Source organism: Armigeres subalbatus, chromosome 1 (assembly GCF_024139115.2).
Source record: "Armigeres subalbatus isolate Guangzhou_Male chromosome 1, GZ_Asu_2, whole genome shotgun sequence".
Classification (NCBI taxonomy): Eukaryota; Metazoa; Arthropoda; class Insecta; order Diptera; family Culicidae; genus Armigeres; species Armigeres subalbatus.
This window is the reverse complement of record NC_085139.1, coordinates 156328325-156353276: the sequence shown is the minus strand read 5'-3', so window position 1 is coordinate 156353276 and position 24952 is coordinate 156328325.

The following is a 24952-nucleotide window of genomic DNA, read 5'->3' as shown; positions in this document are numbered from 1 at the left end:
AGTAACATTTTTTTCATGAATAAATTTGAGTACTGCAATCGAAAGCTTTCATGTTTTTCTGTTGATTGCGCTATTCAAATTAATTCATGAAAAATGTTACTTAGTCCTTTGAAAAGTTAAACGAGAATTCTCCTTATGATTGAGGACAAGTCTGTCGAATTCAAAACTAAATACACTCGCGTTTTCAAAGGGTACCCCATTTTCAAAGGCAAACCATTCAAACTTATTATTACAGCTTTGCTTGACAGTTTTGTTTGGCTTCCATCTTGAATGGGGTTCTTTTGAAAATGCGAGTATATTTAGTTTTGATTCAGGAGGCTTTGTCCTTAAGGGTGCTTGACAACTCGTCTAACTTCGATTAATGCGGATTGGGAAATGAATCACACAGTATGTTATGTCTTCTTGAATTTTGTTTTACAAACCCAACAAGCAAATGATTTTGACATTTTAAAGTTTGTCAATAAATATTATTTTTCACACAAAAGTCAAAATAAAAGTTTTTTAACATTTTTGAAATTTTTACAAAAACCGGTATTTTACCGGTAATACCAGTATTGACTCCACCAAATACCGAAAACCGGTATTTGTCAAAAATGGCCAATACCGACCACCCTATACCGAAGGGACTAAGGGCTTGGCGGCAATGGAAACGGTTTAGTGGGTCGGGGATGTAGTCCTGCCTCCCTCGTTTGCTGTTGGAGGTGGTCCCTAACCCCGCACTTTCTGGACAGTTAATATTTGACCTACAAAGGAAGCAAAGTAAATGGAAAAGTGGCTGAAAGACTGTCTTGGTCCGTTCCAGATGAAGGAGCGATATAGTTGACGTACAAGTTGGAGTTTGCTGATCTAGCGAGAAGAACCTATTTCGATTGTGTACCCGGAAGTATCCGGATGAATGCTGCTGACTTGAATTCATATTGGATCAGTGGGTGGAGCTGGACTAACGTTGAAGATCCTAGGAAAGGTTGAAGGTCTGCTGGAACGCTGGGTTTATTGGGACTTATGCCCCGGGTAAGAATCCCTGGATGTCCATAAAGCGATCTGCATTGGTGGACTTACCTCCCGGAACGAATGGACGAATTTTCGATACACTTAGCGTCCGGAAACTCTTACTGTTGTCTGATGAAGGTTGATCTGCTTGGTTGTTTTGGTAATGCTCGATGGCTTGAATCCCTCGCCATCCGTCAAAAATGTATGCCCCTTTGCATAAACGACATATATGTCGAAAATACTATTTATTTGCTTTTTCTAACTAGAACACCTGCCTGAATCATATATTTTGCCATTATCCATGATTTTAAATTATATCAAATAGTAAAAGTGTTTATAAAGTACACCATTACTGATTGAATTTCATTTTGTTTGGTCTTTTATCGAGTAAAGCAACCAGTGTTCTACATGACTATGGAAACACCCTCTTTAGAAAAGGACGATACAAAAAACGCGGTCTTGCCAACATCTTTGTGAGGGAAAAACAGCCTATTCAGCCAAAGCTCATGGAAACTTGTTTTCCGTGTCACGATTTATGTTTGTTTAACCGTATCTTACCGCTCAAAAACGGTAACCCCGTGATTGAAGCACAATCAGGTTTTTTACCATTAGGGACCGATAACGCTGTAGGGATGGGAGGGTTCATACAAAAAAAAACGTAATCATCCATACAAAAGTGGGAAGGAAGGGTTTAAAATTGTCCAAATTTGCGTTAGCATAATTTTTGAACGGCCTCTTATTAATAACAAAGCTCTTATAACAATAATATTTTTTATGTACCAATTAATAACAACCTTTAGGTTTAATCCATCACGCCAAATGTGTTGTAAAATAATTTAACCAAACACCATGATGGTCCAGCTCTTGTATATGGTCATACTGAATGTTCATTCCCAAAGGAATAGATGCTGCTTAAACTAATCTAAAGAAACATATCTTCTTTCTTGAAACGCTTGTTTGGGTCCAAAATCAAAACCAGTGAAAACCGCTTTAGCCCCGTCCGTTCCACCCTCTACAAGGATCAACTCCTTTGCTTAAAGCTCAAAAGCAATTAACAGTGCCAATTGCTTAATCCCTCCTTCAAACCGCCGACCCGATCGCAACCTAACGTCAAGGTAACGATGCATAGCATATTCCGATATTAGGACCCCCCACAAGCAGACGAATGCAGATGCAATTCATAATCACTCAAAGTTAATTCAATAATGGTTTGATGATCACTGTTTGTAATCTTTGCAGAAATGGTCGTTTCAGAAACTCGTCAATACCTCGGAACCCCACCAACAACGTATGATTGTCAGTGAACGATGACTGCGATATTTACCAATATTTCTAGCGATTGCCCATTTGAAGCCCAAATCAGAAGCAATCCGTATATGTAACTAGGTGTAAACAAATGTTTAAAAAACAAAACCATAATTATAGGGACTAGCATTTTAATGTTTAAAAATAGTAGTCGAGTTACTTTCCAACGCCAAAATGGACGCAGAAGATCAATGAATGAAACCATCAAGCTTATGAAGAGAGAGATGAACAAGACAGAATGGATTTTGTACATTTATTTTATCTTTTAAATGATTGAGAACGAATCCCATTTTAGAAGAAAAGACTATTGCGTCTGTATAGAGAAAGACATTATTTTGCATCAAATTATTGAAAGAGTACATCGAGCGTTGAAAAAAAAAACAATAAATTGTCATCCATGTTTAAATAATTGTTTAATTCAACTGAAGAATTCCTTATGAAAAATAAGATAAAGATAAAAAAAAATAAACAGCATTGGCAAATATATTCTCCAATCTAAATCATCGATACCCTAAGTGCGATCAAACTCATTTGCAATTTTGATGAAAAGCTCCAGTGCTTCAGTTTTTCAAGCTATCGCTTCGTGCTCGAACCTCACACTGCGCAGTGGCTAAATTCGTGTTTTTAGCGCGTTTATTTAATAGTATCTTTATTATGTTACGAGTTGATATGTAATAGTATCTTTATTATGTGATTTAGTGTAATGGCGTCTTCCAGACATTTTATCAGTAAGTCGACGTGCTTCTTTGGAGGTATTCAGCCTTATGATCAATACCCCTAAAAGTGAGATGAAAAATTTATTTTTTCCACTTACAAGATGGAAGGTGTGTGGCCCCAAATGGCCGAAATGAAATGCGATGACAGCAGCTCTCCGTGGGTGCGTGTGCACGCCACGGACATCTGACAAGAAGAGGGCGAGTCATCGCTTGCTGATCATCAATTGACACGCTGATGTGTTAATATATAATCACACGCTAAAGGACCTTCTCAAACCACACATTCCCCTTCTTCTCTCATAAAAAAGGCAAAAAAAATCCTCTAGCATAGGACGCAATGATTTTCCTCTAAGTTATATGCGCTAGACGAATGTGAACATTGACCATGTTGCATTTGAGCATGAGCATGAGCATGAGCATGATTGACCGCCCACGGTTGCTACTCCGTTATTGCCAGGTCAGCTGTAATTACACAGAGAACCAACAGATGAAGTTTGAGACTAACATCATCTTCAATGTGTAAGAACTGGTGACCCAAAAATAAGCAATACCAGCGCCGGCCGTGTCCGAATGCAGGTCAATTAAGGAATGGGTAGGAAAATGTTGACATGATACTCGCTTTGATAGAAGCCGACGAGTCATCTGCACTTCCACGAGAAATCACTAGGATGTTGGATAAATGGGGAAGGTATTGTGACAGGGTTCGTTTTGGTAAACGGTATGCCGTGTATAGCGTGTAGTTTGATTAATTCAAAACGTAATCGAACGAATACTAATTATGTTAATTACCGATCGCACTTAGCAGAACAAAATTGTCGATGACCAGCCGATCTCTCCGCTAACCGCATAAAGCAGAACAACATTTTCGATGATCAGCTGATCGTTCTGCTTACTAACGCGAACTGAATCTTCACTTTTTAATTAATTTACTCACCCGCACAAAGCAGAACAACATTTCGATGATCGGGCGATCGTTCTGCTAACCGCACAAAGCAGAACAAATTATGTGATGACCGGCCGATCGTTCTGCCTACCAAATAAATCACGACTCGTGACCTCTGAATGCTGAACATTTGTCTTTCAAGCTACAAACAAACATGATATACTTTTTTCACTGAATTCCGACAGAAAATTTGATACTCCTAAATAAACGTCTCTGAGGCATATTTTTAAGTAAAGCATTGCGATTAATTAAATCTATTCACATATCGACCGCACAAGCAGATCAAAAGCTTCTGATTCTCGCGAACAATCTGCATATCTAATAAAAGAGCACTCTGATCTATTTTCTTACCAACCTAGTATTTTTACCACTCTTCAATGAATCAGCTTTGTTTTAGACTTAAATGTATTTTCTACTAAAAAAAATGGAAAGCGAGGAAGATAGTTGACAAAAGAAATATATTTGAAATAGGCATTGAGAAGGAAGATTTGAAGATAGTCAAAATAGAAGGCAAGCAAAGGCCAAAATAAATATATTGTGAAATTAACCTCCGTAAATCGGATTTGTTTTGCTCCACCTTCACCTTCACCTTCAATCATCCATCATTCATTAATGAATCAATCATTAATGAATGTACAATAATTAAAAATTACATATCAAAAATAAAATGCAAAAATAGATGATAAAATTTAAATTTGAGGGGACGAATTTTTTCTCCGCCTCACTCGTCCTTTGGAAAGAAAAAAATTAATGAATAAAGCGATGAAAAACAAACTGAATCCTAAGACCATCAAAATACACCATATTAGATACTTACAATAGCTTCATATTTGTCTTACCTGCAATCGTTATCTGGATTACACACTAACTACAACTTAAAGGGTTCATTCATGTTCGACCGTTTCAAGATTTGGCCCTATTCACAAATAAAATCTCGTAAAGCTAAAATATAATGGTACTGCGGCCGTGCACAAACCGGGGCAAACTCATAAAAAACTTTGCAGGAGCAAATTCAATCAATTCACTGCACTAATCTGCAATTACGGGTAGTGATTGATCACTATGTCAACGGCCACTGCGGAGAGCTGCGCGACAGACTTAAATGGATTGCGGGTTCTTTGCACCGCATGAGATGTTCAGTATCCACAACAAACTTCCATGTCACCACTGGATCCAATCATTTCGGTTCAACGATTTGTATGATTAAAAGACAAATCAATTTATGGTGGGGATGTGGGGATGTTAAAAATAACACTTAGATATTTAGTGACATTTGGACAAACGATTTTCCCCCTTTCCACGAAACTACATTTTACTAGGCGCCTTTTAACTCTAAAGGCATTTTCTTCAAATCTGTTGTCATAAAAAGCTGAACGTTCTATCTGTATAAATTTGATTTAAAGACATTTTATATTACCTTCGTTCACCCTTCCGTAATTTAGTGGACCTGAGTAGAACGAGCTTGCCTCAAAGGCAAATCATGTTTAGATAGTAAATGTATATATAGAGGTGTGCACTTTGATAGGGGACGAGGTTCGGTTGTGGGCACCCTTTTGTGTTTGGTCCATAACTTTGGCCCTGGTTGATCTTATGTCGACATTTGCATAGAAATCGAAAGCTAAACTTTTAACCTTACTACTAGCAAAGAAATTAATATGATTTCATCGATTTAGAAAAAAATATGGACAATTTAGAAAATTTGACATTTTTGGACATTTTCATTTCGTGGTTCGGTTGTGGGCACCCTTGAAAACTTAGCTAAAAATAAAGAAGCATGAATAAAACCACCCAGATTTAAAGACAAGGAATAGTTTATTCATTCTAAAAGCCAGGAGACGCTAAAAAAACTCAAATCAATTCACCTAGCAGTGATGATGCCTCCCTCGGTGCATTAAGGAGGATGATGAAAAAAATCACATAAGAAAGGTCTAAATAGCACTTTAGGTAAATGGGATATAATTTTTCATTGATTTACGTTTTATTGGTATGCACCACAGTCAAAAAAATCCTGATTAATCAACCTAGCGGCAATAGTGCCTTTCTCGTTCATTTCAAAAAATAATATGTTGGCCATAAATTTTGATCCCATAGTCTGATCTGACCAATTTTCAATAGGAAACAATGGGAAAGCATTCCCCGTCGAATGCAACTTGTTGCAAGCAAATCGGTCAACGCTTTGTTCCAAAAAGTGTGTGTATAATGATAGACATGCCCAAAGAACAAAAATATTAAATAAACTCATTATTTCGAACAATTATGTCAAACTATTTATAAAAACTGCCTTAAAACGTTATTAAAAATAAGTTAAGGGACAAGTAAAACGATATTGAATGATTTATCAATAAAATTTTGGAACGAGAAGAAAAAAAAATCGTGCTAAAATTTTGATGGCAATCGACATTGGGCCTCGAAATAGATTAAATTTACTGTGTAAATACGCATTAGAACTCACTTTTTGAATTAAATCCTTTAATTTATGACACTTTGAAAAAGGCCAAAGAAAACTTTCGTGTTGTTTTTCTTGTACGAAAAATTTATTTGTTTCTAGTTCAAAGTAGAGATGCCCATCCGGTTTGATATTGAGCACAAACATCATGCTATTATAGCAAACAAATGACGGTTGTCAGAATGACAGCATCTCTTATCTGTCAAAAGATACATAGGGTGCCCATAACCGAACGGTGCCCGCAACCGAACCTCCTCCCCTATAAAATAGAGAAGCATTCCATCGTGGAACAGACTCACCGGGCAATCCATCTGGATATCGGATTCACTGGGTTTCTTGAGAATCACAAAAACATGGTTTTCAGCTTCAGTTAAAAACATTTACAATACACATCTGACACACAAGAAAGCGCGATACATTTGAATTGAAGTCATATCTACAATCTCCACCATTTTCCAAATCTACAAAACAGTACTTTTCAAGTCAAACTAAAACTTTGAAAGGTGTATTGGATAAAATACAGAAAAAATGACGGGAGCAAACATTTTTTTTTCTTTTGACCATGTTGCATTTGAGAAAACGATTAATTCCTTTGAAAACTGAAATCCAAAATAACCTTGTCTCAACATCGTGGTTTTTAATCGCAGAACCACGATATGGAAGTAAATAGACTGTATCGTTCAAAAGTTTGATAACTAGTGTTATAATATTGATCTTTCTAGGAACATATAGTGTTGGGAAATCGATACTAGGAAATGCAAACACCTTTAAAGCAGCTTAGTGTAAGCGCAGCTTCAAGCTGAAATTTAATTTCAATTAATTTCAATTACCAACTTGCCACCATTTACCTTACATCTAGTTTGCTCCTTGCACCTTGGACCGATTCCCTAGTACCTTTATTCTCAACGGACCTCAATTGGCTCCCTGCGACAACAAGACTATTATTCTACGATCATATTCATATTCTACGGTTTTTTGGGTAATTTTCTACTTACAGCAGAAGCTAGTAACAGTGATGAGTTTAGCAACTCATGTTTATATACAGCTCACATATTATCGTCGTGTACAACCTTCTATTAATTAAACCTCTCCAAATCTACTAATAATTGTGAATAACTTTTCCAAATCAACTTTATGCGATCTCACATGTAATCGACGTCATTTTTGATGTCTTTCTCTTTACCATCTCGTTGTACACCAATTCAATGTTTGCCAGTAGTGATCAGTTGTCGAAATCTCGGTACTCACACTGAAGCATCCACAGGAGTCACACTATAGGCTCAATAATTGCAGCAATAATCAAAATATCTTACTACCTCAATTGAATCCAACTATCATCCTCGTGTATAGGAACACCATCAAGCTGACCTTCAACATATCGATGTCGAACTTCCGTTCAACGGCCAAGAAAATGATATTTATCTAAATTTTCGCAGAGATATTATATTTGAATGAGATCTTATTGGCATTACATCCCCACACTGGGACAGAGCGGCCTCACAGCTTAGTGTTCATTAAGCACTTCCACAGTTATTAACTGCGAGGTTTCTAAGCCAAGTTACCATTTTTGCATTCGTATATCATGAGGCTAACACGATGCGTCTTACCGCACGGCTAAGGAGGGCCCCTTTGAATGAGAATTCATACTTAAATCAGATCCAACGGGTAATTCCGCTATGACAACTAAGTCAGTAAATTCCAAAATAAACTTCAAGATAATATATTTTGCCTCAGTAGATTCAAAGTTAATTGCCTATATGCCGGATATTAAGCCACCCGGAGTGGAAATTAATTACTATGTCTGAAACTCGTTTATGCATATGTACAACATGTGATAGATTTAGTTCGGAAAAGGTATTGGAGGGTAACCGCCCCTTCGGTGGGCTTTGATCCCACGACCCCAGTACGCTAGGCAGGTGCTTTCCCTACTAAGCTACGAAGGACCTCCGTCGTCCTCCGCAGCTTAGCGGATACCGATGAAACCAAATTCCCAGTACCAGGTACCTTGCTCAACTGATAGTCTCATGTACACTAAAGCCGCTAAGTGTATAAATATCAAACCAAATCAATTTAACCAAAATCAGCACTCACCTTGGGAGTCTCCCAGACGCCTCTTGTATTCCAAATCACAGCACCATTCCAAAAAGCACCACTCCAAAACGCACTTGTATTTTTCTAAACCACAATCAATTTTCCAGCTGACTTCCAGCCGCGCTTGTGATTTTCTAAACCACTATCCGTTTTAACGGTCTTCCCGACGCGGTTTGTGATTTTCCCAACCACAAACCGTTTTCCAACGGTCTTCCAGACGCACTTTATGTTTTCCAAATCACAATCCGTTTTTCCAGCGTTCGTCTCGACGCGCTCTATATTTTCAAACCACAATTCGTTTTCCAGCGGTCTTCCGACGTGTTCTATGATTTTCCAAACCACAATTCGTTTTCCAGCGGTTGTCCCGACGCGCTTTCTGTTTTTCAAACCACAAATCGTTTACTAACTGTCTTCCAAACGCGCTTTGTGATTTTCCAAACCAAAATCCGTTTTCCAGCGGTCATCCCGACGCGCTTTATGATTTTCCAAACCACAATTCGTTTCCAGCGGTCTTCTTGACGCGCTTTATGATTTTCCAAACCACAATTCGATATTTCCAGCGGTCGTCCCGACGCACTTTGTGATTTTACAAACCACAAATTGTTTTCCAATGGTCTTCCAAACGCGCTTTGTGATTTTCCAAACCACAATCCGTTATCCAGCGGTCTTCTTGACGCGCTTTATGATTTTCCAAACCACAATCCGTTATCCAACGGTCTTCTTGACGCGCTTAATGATTTTTCAAACCACAATCCGTTTTCTAGCGGTCGTCCCGACGCTGTTCCGTTTTTCCAAACCACAATACGTTTTCTAGGGGTCTCCAGACGCGCTTTGTGATTTTTCGAACCACAATCCGTTTTCCAGCGGTCGTCCCGACGCGCTTTGCGATTTTCCAAACCACCTTTGTGGTAATACAAACCACTTTACCTTGTGATTTTTTTAAACCATCCAATATTTTAATAACCCCTTGAATTCTACTCACCTATTGAAATCATCGTCAGAATTGAAAAATAAACCAGGCAGGATCGCCAAAATGGCCGGATCTAAATGCGATGACAGCAGCTTTCCGTGAGTGCGTCTGCACGCCAAGTAGATCTGACAAGAAGAGGGCGCTTGCTGATCATCAATTGACACACTGATTTGTTAATATATAATCACACGCTGAAAGTAAATGTGAGGTGTACACCTCACAGTAACTCTCAAACCCACAGAAGGTATACGACTTCGCGAGAGTTGTAGCAAAAGTTCTCCTGAAAAACTTTGTCGAAGACACCAAGTTAGTAATTTCACTACTTTAAGAGATTTACTGATTTTTATGCCAACAAGTTTTGAACATATTCGATGTACACCCAGGTTTTTCTACACGGTTTGGTTTTAGTCGTTTGAGACCTCAGCGTCAGCGTCAATGAAACAATGAGTTAACCCCACGAAAAAAAAACACAAAAAATCAAAGAAAATTCAGGGGGTATTTAAAAAGCTGTGAAAGTTCTGGTTAACCGAGAAATTAAAGAAATCCAACCGCGTAGAAAAAAAACCTGGGTGTATAATCGTACAAGTCGGCAACATGCACTTCAAAACAAGTTTGAGAATGCATTCAGTCCCTCCAAAAATTGTCTTGTCGGAACCAAGTCAATCTATATTGGGTTCCAGGACACTGTGGAATAGATGGTAACGAAAAAGCCGATATGCTGGCGAGACTCGGATCATCAAGTCGGTTTTACAGGACCGGAACCTTTTGCAGCTTACCAACTTCTTCTCTTCGTATGGAGCTGAAGATGGGAATCTATGAAAATAGAAACCAAATTTAGGAACGCAACTAATGCCAGGCAATCGAAACCCTTTATCACTCCAAATGTTTTCATGACTCGTAACATCTTAGAATTATCTAAAAGAGACCTAAGCACTTTTACGGGTCTCATTACAGGTCCGAGTCGATATCATTTGAAGCTTATAGGGAAACTTCAAAATGATCTATGTCGCTTCTGTGACACAGAAAAAGAAGACTCGGAGCATCTGTTATGCCGTTGTCCGACAATTTTTCGAACAAGTCAAAAGTTCTTCACCAATGGGCTTATAGAACCACTTGAGCTTGGTAGAAAAAATCTCAATTCGGTGGTGCATTTCATTCGAAAAGCTGAGCCGTGTTGGGGAGAAGCTGTTAGTCAAACAACCAATAGCGATACGCCATAGTGACATAGCTAGAAAAAAAGGGGAATATATTACAATAGATCAAAAGAATGGTCGCAGTGATAAAAAAATACCCGACAAGGAAAAAAAATCGTACAAGTACATGGAGACGAATGGTGCATTAGTTCATCAGCTGCTTGGTGGGTGATTGATTTCTACCTTGCATTGTAGGAAATGGTTATTGATGAAACATTCCTTACATTTGCACAGTTCAGGTATTAATATAAAGTTGATTGCATGTACTTTGTTATGCGTATTAGATTGACTGCCACAATTTGCCCATTATCAAGTAGCAATTAAATCAAATATGGCTAAAAAATTCCAATAAAACTGTTATAACTTTTTCATTTTTCAAGTTTTTAAGTCACAAAAGCCACCAAACGGCGTATTTTAATATATTCTAGAACATGCAAAAAATATAGAAATTAAAGTGAAAAAGATATGATGAAAACAACATTTTAAGGGGTTGTCAGCATAAAACGTAAAAAATCTCCGAAAGTAACGGATCCATGAACTTGGTGTCTTCGACAAAGTTTTTCAGGAGAACTTTTGCTACAACTTTATGAAGCATCACACCTTATATGTTGTGAAGCGGAAGGGGGATTGATCATTAAGCTGAATACCTTTAAGGAAGCGCATCAACTTAATGATCAAATGTCTAGAAGACACCATTACGCTAAATTGCATAATAAAGGTACTATTAATTAAACGCGCTCAAAACACGATTTTAGCCACTGTGCACTGGTTCCGCGTCGGCGAACCAATCGCGCACCGCCCATCTAAGTCATGATGATCCCAGTAAGCTCTCGATTCTGCTGTCTAGATTGAAAATTTCGGATCTTGATTTTCTCACCCAAAGACATAATCCTGGGAGTGACCCGTAGAAATTGACAACTTTTTTTTCCCCATACAAGGTTGAACTAGTCCACCATACGATCACGCGCCTTCCAACGAACTTCCTTTAGCGCTACGATGCCACGGTTCTCGAACACATCGGCCAATATGCGAAATTTGCAGTTCCATAAACCGAGCTTCCTAATTGTTCCGGTCCGTATCCTTCCACTGAATATTCGTTGCTAACTCGCTTGCGATTCTGTAGGGAGAGCATCGCGCTTGAGTTTCTCGGACAGAATCGCGTCGCTTTGCTCACTCGCCGAAAAATGATTTCGCTCGAGAAAGCGTCGAAACGCAATCGAGGCGTATATTTTGTTTACATATGGATTTATTAGCCATTGTTTTAAGCGAAAAGGTTATTTCAATGCATTCAACAATGAAGAACATGTAAAAATCATGCAATGTTGCAAATCGCAATTCGAAGCATGGACGAATCTCTGGGCCATGATTCTGATGGGATTTGATTCACGCATGATTTGAATCGCCGATGAGATTTGAGATTTTGTGATTTTACCATATTAATTTACAAATAGCTTAACTTGATATCCTCATGATGTTTTAGTGCAATATTAATATTGTCGTCTGATATTTTAACTCTCATATGAATCATATCCACATAGATATTATGGCACGTAACTTTCAGAAGATGGAGGAAGCCTATATCAGACTGAAGAGGGAAGCTAAGCGGATCGAACTAGTCATCAACAAGTCGAAGACGAGGTACGTGATAGGAAGCGGTTCAAGAGAAGACAATGTGAGCCACCCACCGCGAGTTTGCATCGGTGGTGACGAAATCGAGGTGGTAGAAGAATTTGTGTACTTGGGCTCACTGGTGACTGCCGAAAATGATACTAGCAGAGAAATTCGGAGACGCATAGTGGCTGGAAATCGTACATGCTTTGGACTCCGTAAGACGCTCCGATCGAATAGAGTTCGCAGCCGTACCAAACTGACAATCTACAAAACGCTCATTAGACCGGTAGTCCTAAAATGGTTCTCGACAACGATCCGACGGGCACAAGAAGGCGAGGTGCGCAGCGGGCAAGGTGGATCAATCAGGTGGAAGATGACTTGCGGACCCTCCGTAGACTGCGTGGTTGGCGTGTAGCCATAGACCTAGCCGAATGGAGAAGACTCTTATATACTGCACCGGCCACTTCGGCCTTAGTCTAAATAAATTAAATGAATGAATCATATCCATATCTCACTTTGCTATTTAATCAAAATTTGATATTATTGAGCTATTTTCATCTACTCGGGGTGGCTTTTACCCTAGAGGGGAATTTGCTGACAGACAAAATTATAAAGGAACATTTTAAGGATTTGTTGAACGGTGAAAACGAAGTGTATTAAGAAATAGGATGGACATAGTCGACGACCGCGACGATCCAGCTGTGAAACCACTAACACTGAATGGGGTAATGATGGCACTACATGAGCTGAAAAATAGTAGAGCTGCTGAGAAGGACGAGATCCGGATCGAGATTTAAAAACTTGGAAGCAATTGCAACAATCGACCCACCACATTACTCAGAAAATATTGGAAGATTATACACTGCCTACCAATAGGTTGGATGACCTCATATGCCCGATCTATAAGAAAGGGTACAGACTAGATTGTCACTTCCTAGTCTGTACCAATTACAACAAATGGATTATCCTACTGAACTCGGCGTACAAAACTCTGTTGCTTATTGTGTTTAACAGACTGAGACCGCATGACGAGCCCTTCGTCGGGAAAAAACCAGGCATGTTTTCTTGAGGGTCGATCATTAAGGTATCAGAGGATGATCATTGATAAATTCCGTAAGTACAACTTGCAGACTTATCGTCTGTTTATTAATTTCAAAGCTGCGCACGACTCAGTCAAACGAAGTGATACAGCCGATAATGTATGAGCACGGTTTGCCGTCGAAATTCATTAGGCTGATGGCTTGATGGGTCGAAATCGAGTATTCGAATTGCAGACAAAATGTCAATCTCTCTTGTTACCTCAGATGGAATGAAGTAGGGTGATACGTTTTCCAATTTACTGTTGAACATTGCACTCGAGGTACGATTACGAGATCTGCCGGGCAGAGAAACGAAATTAAGACAAAGTACATGGTTTGGTGTCAGGCCCTGCAACTGATTTGTTGACGGATGCCCAAAATGCCCAAATCACGGGGCGTGTGTTGAATTAGCCCAAAGCGATCGGTTTCGGTAGGAGTACAAGCTCTCCAGCCAACAAAAGCTTTTCACAAATTCATATTTTGGAGGGAAATCGTTTTCCTACCTGAATATATACAGGGTGTTTGTTTCCTGAGTGTGCATATTTTGGGGGCAGTTTGGGGACCCCAAAACATGAAAAAGTGCCCATGGAACATAGGGTCGGAAATCACTGCTAAGTGAGTTATTCAAAATTCTATGTTTTAATTTTTGGTCAACGTTACCAACCTCTATCTCATTAACCATTGATCGTATAATCTCAGTCAGCACACAGAAAAGTCAGTCAGCACACTCAGCACACTTAAAGTCTAAGCTTTTTTAGCTTCGTTGACCTTATGTTGATAAAAGTGGTTTTAAGTACAGTAATTATGCAAACTTTCGAAAAAGTGTCAAAAATAACGTGCTTTTTTCTTATAATTTAGTGATTTTTCATCAATACATTCGATATTATGAAAAAAATTTCTTCTACAAAACATTCTTATGCTTCTTTGCTTCCAAAATGTCCTTTGGTGGAACATTGTATGGTTTGTAGTTTACCCGTAATTTTCAATTTAAAATAATTAAGAAAAATCATCGAACAGCAATTTCCTTAGAATCCTCCGGGATTCCTTAGAATCCTCCGGGATTCCTTAGAATCCTCCGGGATTCCTTAGAATCCTCCGGGATTCCTAAGAATCCTCCGGGATACCTAAGAATCCTCCGGGATACCTAAGAATCCTCCGGGATACCTAAGAATCCTCCGGGATTCCTTAGAATCCTCCGGGATTCCTTAGATAGAATCCTCCGGGATTCCTTAGATAGAATCCTCCGGGATTCCTTAGATAGAATCCTCCGGGATTCCTTAGATAGAATCCTCCGGGATTCCTTAGATAGAATCCTCCGGGATTCCTTAGATAGAATCCTCCGGGATTCCTTAGATAGAATCCTCCGGGATTCCTTAGATAGAATCCTCCGGGATTCCTTAGATAGAATCCTCCGGGTTCCTTAGATAGAATCCTCCAGGATTCCTTAGATAGAATCCTCCGGGATTCCTTAGATAGAATCCTCCGGGATTCCTTAGATAGAATCCTCCGGGATTCCTTAGATAGAATCCTCCGGGATTCCTTAGATAGAATCCTCCGGGATTCCTTAGATAGAATCCTCAGGATTCATAGATAGAATCCTCCGGGATTCCTTAGATAGAATCCTCCGGATTCCTTAGATAGAATCCTCCGGGATTCCTTAGATAGAATCCTCCGGGATTCCTTAGATAGAATCCTCCGGGATTCCTTAGATAGAATCCTCCGGATTCCTTAGATAGAATCCTCAGGATTCCTTAGATAGAATCCTCCGGGATTCCTTAGATAGAATCCTCCGGATTCCTTAGATAGAATCCTCCGGGATTCCTTAGATAGAATCCTCCGGGATTCCTTAGATAGAATCCTCCGATTCCTTAGATAGAATCCTCCGGGATTCCTTAGATAGAATCCTCCGGGTTCCTTAGATAGAATCCTCCGGGATTCCTTAGAATCCTCCGGGATTCCTTAGAATCCTAAGGATTCCTTAGAATCCTCCGGGATTCCTTAGAATCCTCCGGGATTCCTTAGAATCCTCCGGGATTCCTTAGAATCCTCCGGGATTCCTTAGAATCCTCCGGGATTCCTTAGAATCCTCCGGGATTCCTTAGAATCCTCCGGGATTCCTTAGAATCCTCGAGGGCTCCTTAGAGTGCTCGGGGGTTCCTTACAATGCTCCGGGATTCATTAGAATCCTCCGGGATTCCTTAGAATCCTCCGGGATTCCTTAGAATCCTCCGGGATTCCTTAGAATCCTCCGGGATTCCTTAGAATCCTCCGGGATTCCTTAGAATCCTCCGGGATTCCTTAGAATCCTCCGGGATTCCTTAGAATCCTCCGGGATTCCTTAGAATCCTCCGGGATTCCTTAGAATCCTCCGGGATTCCTTAGAATCCTCCGGGATTCCTTAGAATCCTCCGGGATTCCTTAGAATCCTCCGGGATTCCTTAGAATCCTCCGGGATTCCTTAGAATCCTCCGGGATTCCTTAGAATCCTCCGGATTCATAGAATCCTCCGGGATTCCTTAGAATCCTCCGGGATTCCTTAGAATCCTCCGGGATTCCTTGGAATCCTCCGGGATTCCTTGGAATCCTCCGGGATTCCTTGGAATCCTCCGGGATTCCTTGGAATCCTCCGGGATTCCTTGGAATCCTCCGGGATTCCTTGGAATCCTCCGGGATTCCTTGGAATCCTCCGGGATTCCTTGGAATCCTCCGGGATTCCTAAGAATCCTCCGGGATTCCTAAGAATCCTCCGGGATTCCTAAGAATCCTCCGGGATTCCTAAGAATCCTCCGGGATTCCTTAGAATCCTCCAGGATTCTTAGAATCCTCCGGGATTCCTTAGAATCCTCCGGGATTCCTTAGAATCCTCCGGGATTCCTTAGAATCCTCCGGGATTCCTTAGAATCCTCAGGTTCCTTAGAATCCTCCGGGATTCCTTAGAATCCTCCGGGATTCCTTAGAGTCCTCCGGGATTCCTTAGAATCCTCCCGCTTTCCTTAGAATCCTCCGGGATTCCTTAGAATCCTCCGGGATTCCTTAGAATCCTCCGGGATTCCTTAGAATCCTCCGGATTCCTTAGAATCCTCCGGGATTCCTTAGAATCCTCCAGGATTCCTTAGAATCACTCCGGGATTCCTTAGAATCCTCCAGGTTCCTTAGAATCCTCCGGGATTCCTTAGAATCCTCCGGGATTCCTTAGAATCCTCCGGGATTCCTTAGAATCCTCCGGGATTCCTTAGAATCCTCCGAGTTCCTTAGAATCCTCCGGGATTCCTTAGAATCCTCCGGGATTCCTAGAATCCTCCGGATTCCTTAGAATCCTCCGGGTTCCTTAGAATCCTCCGGGATTCCTTAGAATCCTCCGGGATTCCTTAGAATCCTCCGGGATTCCTTAGAATCCTCCGGGATTCCTTAGAATCCTCCGGGATTCCTTAGAATCCTCCGGGATTCCTTAGAATCCTCCGGGATTCCTTAGAATCCTCCGGGATTCCTCAGAATCCACCGGGATTCCTCAGAATCCTCCGGGATTTTTGAACGCGGAAATTTTAAAATGAAAATGTCACCAAAAACTCATTGTTTCCGGATTTTTACGAATCCACGCAGGTTTCTCCAGAATCCATCCAGAGCCTTATAAATCTATCCACATGCACCCGGATTCCCAAAACCCACAAAGACTCTCAGGAGATTCAATCGTATTTCTAAAAAGCGGATTGTAGTTTCATTAGAACAACCGAATTCACAGAAATTTACCAGAGCCCAAAAAATTCAAAAATAAACTGATTAGTCGAATTCTCATGCATCACTCCTCCCGAAAGTACCCACGGACGACTCTTAATCGGATTCCCATAAATACCATTTTGTTTAGTTTAAGAATACACTAAAATGTCCATGACCCGGAATCACTGAAATTAAAATAATTCCAAAAAAGTAAAGCACCCGCATAAACAAATCATGCCATATCGTCACCGCAGGACGACCAGGGATGCCAGATACAATTTTTAAATGTCTGTTTTAATCTCAGTAAAATGTCTGTATTTGTCTGTATGGGGCTTCAGAGGTATACTTGATATATAAAATTACTCACAACCATACATTTTTGATATCATCGAATATCAAGGCTTCAATAATCTGGAAATTCGAAATAAGTTTTCGTTCCGTGAAATAATTAATAATGTTTAATAAAAATAATTGTAATTCATTTAGTTTCCATTAGCGATTATTTATTTTGTTCCCCGGATTCACAAAACGCCAATTTCAATTCTGCGTTCTCCGCCTCAGAGCTGGCTTCGCCCTCTCAATGAGTAATGAAAAATCATCAGGTCTCTATGGTTGGTTATTTCATTATCAAAAACTTTCCCAACTTGGCCAATATTTGGTTCTGAGGTTGATCAACCAAGCATGGTCTGATCGAATCTTTCCGGATAAATGGGGGAAAAGCCACGTTGTATCCATCCACAAAAACAACATTTCCTCTCGATATGTCACAATGTACCGGTCTGTTTCTCTGACAAGAGGTGTCTTCAAAGCCGTGGAAAGGTTTGTAAATCAGCGGCTGTAAATTAGAAGTCGATAATAGGTTCGGCTTTCGCTAACAAGCGTTCCGCCGGAATACAGCACGGGCACATACTTCGCGTATCTGGAAGATGTACTGCACAACGCCTATAAACGACGGCAAGCACGCGGATCTAGAACATTTCCAAGGCCTTCATCAGGACTTCTAACAGTGGCAAAATGGGGATTTTCGGCAACCTCCTTGCTTTTTCCGAAACTTGGTAGACTCTGACAACCAGCAAATGCTTTCGAGGACACGTCCTCATTCCATCAATTGGGTGACTAACCCATCTGCAACAAAAATATTGTGGAGGTTCTCAGAGTCTCCATTGATTGGAGACTCTCGTTCTTTTCGCATTTTCGCGAACTCAAAGTAAATTGTTGGACCCGAGACAACGTGATACGGACCGTGTCTCATCCTCATCTAACCAACAACAGGAGGTCCTTCAATTCCTACGTCCGAGTCGCCTCAGAATTGTTACTCGCAACACCATCCAGCCGTACTTTTAGACTCTGCCAGCGCCATCTCCATAGTCCAGAGTGACAAGCCTAAGCACAACAGGATCCAAAGCATCTTAGCGAACATGCTCTCGAACACGACCTTTCCTTGGATCCTGGGCACTGCGGAGTGCCTGGCAACAACAAGGCGGATCGCCTTGCCGAAGTCGGACATCAGGGCCAACATTCCACGACATCCGATCCGTCCCGTTTGGTGATGTCAAAACCTGCATGAAGAAAATCATTTGAGAAAACTGGGAAAAACTGGACAACTACATCCTTTTACCTCAGGAAAATTTAAGGGACCACATCGGCGTGGGCATGCCCGTAGAGCTTCCCTATTTTAAAGAACAGCAGATCATCTCCCGGCTCCGAATCGGGCACAGTCGGCCCTTCAATAATTTCGGCAGCAGCCCTTTCTGTACTATTGTGTATCCGGAACAAAGTTAGAACGACTTTTATACCGAAGTTGTATTTTTCTCCAGATACAGGCAACTTTCCCAACTTGGGAAGTAGTGCGCTGGATTCACCTAATGATGCGCTAAACAATGCATCAATTAGTTTGACAGATAAAACTTCGGAAGAAAGTTCGATTCGGAAGTCCCGTCATAGTCTCGAAAACCAATAAAAAGACACTTTTTGTAAAACTCATACGTACCAAATCGTAATCTCAGGAGAAACGTGGAGAAACTATAGTGGAGTTCTAGCAAATGTACGTTGCTTTCGTTGGTTTTAGCCCCTACGACGAAGGACGGAAATACCTTCCGTGTCCCCATTAAGTTTTAATTTATACTGGAATCATCATCGCAGATTCTTAGGTTTTCATGCGATTTTTTCTGCTTCGGTTTTCCTCCAAAGATAACAAATGTCTGTAAAAGTCTGTAACATGAACCAAAAGTCTGTATAATGTCTGTAATCTGCATGATGTCTGTATGCAAGACCAAAAGTCTGTATAAATACAGACATGTCTGTATATCTGGCATCCCTGAGGACGACTACAACTGAATGAAAATTTTCCGCCCCCCTACCAGAAGCAACCAAGTCAAATACGAAGTCATTCGTCAATCGTTTGCCTACATGCGTCGGATTTTATTATCAAGGTATCATCCGATTTGGGCGAAAACAAAATAAAAATGATAGTTAATTACTGATGAAAAAGCATTATTTGTAAATAAATTATGGCCGCTTCTAACAGATAAGCCTTACATCAGACAGCGTGGATAGTTTGCAAATTCAACACTTATGCTCTTCAAAGTTAATCACACAAACGTGCGATTTATTTAAACAATTTACGCCCTGGTTAAAAAATAACCAATTTTTCTATCAGCTGATCCATTGTTTTTTGAACCTCACTTCTGCACGGCATTAGCGGCATGCATGGTGTTTACAAACGATCGCACCACGTGCAAGCAACGAACGCCCGAACAGGTAGGGTTGCCAACCAACATTTTGAAGCAAACATCGCGATGAAAATTGCTGTTCGATGATTTTTCTTAATTATTTTAAATTGAAAATTACGGGTAAACTACAAACCATACAATGTTCCACCAAAGGACATTTTGGAAGCAAAGAAGCATAAGAATGTTTTGTAGAAGAAATTTTTCATAATATCGAATGTATTGATGAAAAATCACTAAATTATAAGAAAAAGCACGTTATTTTTGACACTTTTTCGAAAGTTTGCATAATTACTGTACTTAAAACCACTTTTATCAACATAAGGTCAACGAAGCTAAAAAGCTTAGACTTTAAGCTTTCGTTCTGTGGCTGACTGAGATTATACGATCAATGGTTAATGAGATAGAGGTTGGTAAAGTTGACCAAAAATTAAAACATAGAATTTTGATTAACTCACTTAGCAGTGATTTCCGACCCTATGTTCCATGGGCACTTTTTCATGTTTTGGGGTCCCCAAGCTGCCCCCAAAATATGCACACTCAGGAAACAAACACCCTGTATTTTTTGAGTAAATAGCATATAGTGAAACAAGATGCAATCAAACATAAAGTTTATTCATCACATTGTCATTTTAACATTTTTTTTGTACTTCGCAGATCTCTGGTTAAGGTCGCTCCTGACGGAATCCAATTTTTAAAGTACTCGCGTTTTCAAGGGCACACCATCCGATACGGAAGCAACGCACAACTGTCATTTTTATTTTTTCACGCATGCTGCGACGCAGCAAAGCAGAAAAATAAAAATGACAGTTGTGCGTTGCTTCCGTATCGGATGGTGTGCCCATGAAAACGCGAGTACTTTGAAAATTGGATTCCGTCAGGAGTGACCTTAAGTGTCGATAATGACAGCTGTATAGAAAATCGATCAAAAATGCCACTTCAACTGGATCCACTATTGGATCCACCTGTCTATAGTAAAATGAGCATAACTTCCCGATGTCAGTAATTTTTCCACCAATGATATATATTTACTGAACGACAACGTCAAACACTTCGCTGAATGATACCTCTCTGTTTATATTGCACTGCTCATCTAAATGGCGCAACGACAGTCAGTAAATAGAGATATACAAGCCGTTTATTACAGCATGAATACAGTGAAGTACCTTCTGCTACTATAAGCATTTACAATTCGACAGGAAAGAAAAGAGTGTGTTCAGTTGCAATTATCATTGGAAGATCTCCCATGCGTTAATCAGTCAGTCATTCACAGTGGTTTTAAATGTGGGCTGTGCAAATCAGTAGTCCAAGGGGTGATTGACACATTATCTTGCGAATCTGGATATAAATAAATAAAATAGAATAACTTAGATGAAGCTTATCTGTGGGGCTATAGAATACCATCAAGGCTGCATTCATGGTATCATAACGTGTTATAACCATTGCATTGGCAGACAGCATAACGTAATCATACCGTTGTTACCAAAGGCTTTTGTTCAGTTGTGGCCTATAAAATCCCAATAATTGGCTACGTTAGTAGTAATAACGCATTAAGGTTCCCTCAAACAAACGCGACGCAACGCAACTGTTGCCGTCGCTTGGCAATCGTGATTCTGTCCCCGGTAATATGGATTTCTAAATGGATCATTGCATGCAGTGACCCAGCCCAGCCGTATAGTCGCGGCGACTTGTTGTCGCCGTCGCGGTGATGAAAGCACTTAGCTTTGGGTGAGCCTTTGGGTATTCTCTTCTGTTCATCGTAGAAACGGATGAAGTCAAATTTTGATTTACGGCCACCTGACAGGTGATTGCGAGTATGACCGCGGGTTTGAATATGATCTACGAACAACCTCAGGTCGTAGAGTGATGACTTCGACGTTGAACGCACCAAATCTCTACGACCCGATTGGAAACGAAGACCTTCCAGACATTTTACAGGGATTTCAACCAGTAGTGTAAAACAAACCTCCAAAACGTTGGAGGTTCAATCTGTTGTCCTCCGAAGATTATCCTTCAACTGGCTGTCGAGCCGAGCGACGTACAGTTTAAGTCTAGGAATTGACTGTAAACGTAGTGGAACGATACGAGATTTGGCTGTCAGTAGATGGCTGTGGTACTGTCCAAATTCGTCGATTTAGACGTCGTAGATGTAGCAGCCGTGTGCTGCTTTCAATGCATCGCAGCAGTGTATTACGATTCTTAACTACTCTGTCCGACAAAAAGAATCTCGTCCAATGACAAATGGATGGAACGACGAGGGAATCCAACGAGTACGATAGATGGGATAAAAAAAACCGCGGATGACACGACGCGCACGTCCTCAATATAGCCCAGACTTTCGTACTCCTCGTAAATGGGACACGAAGACCTTCATCGACAGCGATTATTTTTACTATAGACTGCAGTTGACGAAGTGCGAGTTGGTAGGAATTGCCTAGCATCGGCATCAGGAATCTAACCCAGCCACCTTCAGCATGGTCTTGCTTTGTAGCCGCGCGTCTTACCGCACGGCTAAGGAGGGCCCCATTTCCTATCATTACGCGGTTGGAATTCATTCACAGCTTTTTAAATACCACCTGAGATTTCTTTGTTTTTGTGATTTTTTTCGTTTTATTAACCTAAAGGTCTTACCCGACTAAAACCACACCGTGTAAAAAAAACCTGGGTTGACTTTATGATCAGGTTCTAGCTGCCATGATTTCGTTCTGTTTGAAATTTCATTTTCGTTGTAATGTTTTTATTCTAAAATGGATTTCGATAATTGAGTTACTTAACACGTGACTGATCTCCACGTGAATTGCACAACACCAGTGCCGTAGCGTGTGCCCCTGCCAAGGGCGCCAGGCCATGGGGGGGGGGTGATTTGGTTGCAAAAGTTCAGTATTTTTCTATGGGAAATTTTTACAAATTATTCTCAAATTCACTGGTTCAAAATAAGTCAAATTTAAGCTCTTATCAGACGATTATCTCGGGAACTACCCCCCGTAACGCTGGGTAAACACCTTTTACGTGGTGTGTTACGGTGTAAGATCTACCACGGTCACATTGTCAGCTACAGGCAAATCATGACCCAACGAATACCTTCCCCAATATCCAACTCCGTGGTACTTATGAGGGTGTCGCTGAGTCGGGGCCCTCTCGTTAAGTAAGTACTACACCAACACTTCCTTCCCCTCCCAAGTTACGGTGAAGATGGGCGTGGCCAGGAGTAGTAATCCTCATGCTTTAGTGATTTTTATCCTAGATTGAAATCAAGGACCACACCCACCTTGATTTCTGATAGCAATCTGAATAAGGATTTCAAAAGAAAAACATGATCTACGAAGAACACCGTAATCACTAAAAACCAAGAAAAACACGATAAAACGTGAACGTTTTTTTTCATGCACAATTTCGATTAAACTAGCATTGAAATTATGGTGAAGTTTGGACAGAATTACTTACAAGTAAGCAATATTGTTTCAAAAATCCCTTGGCAACTTACTATTATTATTTGAGAGTTCAAAAACGAAAAATAATACGGAAATATCTAAAAAAAAGGCCAGGGTTTGGACTGAAACACTCCTCAGTGCGTCGGTCCAGGGACTTATCCGGATCGGCCCAGGGGTTTATCCGTACGTTTAGTTAATACTACGAACGAGTGCTGAAAAAATCGAGTTTTGAAACGAGTTGTGCGCGCTATTTTTTGCAATGACGAAAAATGGGCTTGAATATGATAAATCTGTACCAAAATGATACAATTTTATTTACTTCACATGATCAATCTTGCCAAGAAATCATGTTTCTGCAGAAAACAAACAGATTGCTCGATAGACCATAAAGCGATAGATAAACCTGTCTTTGGAGAATTTGATGTCATGCCCATAAAATTATTTCATTTATTACGTGACACAGAGAATACACTATTTGAACACTCACCCATGTGCTAAATGTGGTCATGTAACTTTTATTCTAATCTGGTTTTCCATTATAGTACCCAAATGGGTGCTATAATGGATTTAATGCAACCTTTTTGAGTTGCATAATGTTCATTAAAGCACCGATGTCATTGGTATGGAAAAGTAGGCCGTTTTATAACTCAAACGCCAACTGTAAACCAGGTATTATGATCAGGAATTGCAAAAATATATGTTTTAGTCTCTCTGCTCTGCAAAAAGTAAGAGGCGCTTAATAAAGGTTCCGCTAAGGGCGCTGGGATCCACGATACTGCTCTGCACAACACATGATGTTTCACAAAATATGAAAAACTTAAAATCGTAAAATCCAAGGAGGGCAGGGAGAGGTTTCGGAAAAGTCTACAAAAATTAGGGGTAGAGGGGTTGAAAAATGTGAAAATTTGGTATAAGGTACACCGGGGCAAGTTGAAATGCGGGTTGTTTAAACGGAAGCTCTAATTTACACCAGAAATGGCCGAATACTCTGGTTATTTTTTAAACATACTAATCTCCAAAACGTACCTTTGGACTGTCATTCCCGGAGGATTGCAACTTCTAAACCCACTTCCTGCCATTGTTTACTTTCCGTCCTTTATAAAATTCAACCCACCAATGAAATAAGTCTTTTAATATTGTTTGGAAGTATTTTTCCATCAAATGTTCACGGTAAGTCATCATTCAATCTTATACAAGCTTAATGCTTATGAAAAATCGATGGAAGAAATGGTTAATTCCTTAGATTTTGTGCGTTTCAAATTGCTCCGCATTTTCATCCTATCGGGGCAAACAAAATGAGTAATGCGGGGCTATTTGAAACAACGAATCAAGACGTAATTCTTGCAATTAAATGTAATGTTTTAATCCGGAATTCAACATGGATGGTAAATACATCTGTAAAATGTTGTCCACATATTCCAAGGAAGCACTGAATGAGGCTGTAGCTGCCGTGCGGGACAACCGAATGTCACTAGCAGAATCGGCTCGTTTCTTCAACATACACAAACCTACTTTGTTCCGGTACATCAAAGGGCTGAGCGGAATTAAAGGCAGCTCCAGAGGCAGATTTACTGCCATTCCTTTCATGAATTCAACCCTAACCTACACTAAAAATATGATAAAAAAGGTTCATGTATGAACTACTATTTAGTTTTGAGATTCCTTATCTACTTTTCCTCGTAATGAGCACTTGTTCTCAAAAAATTATCCCCATTACTCTTCCCTACCAAGGAT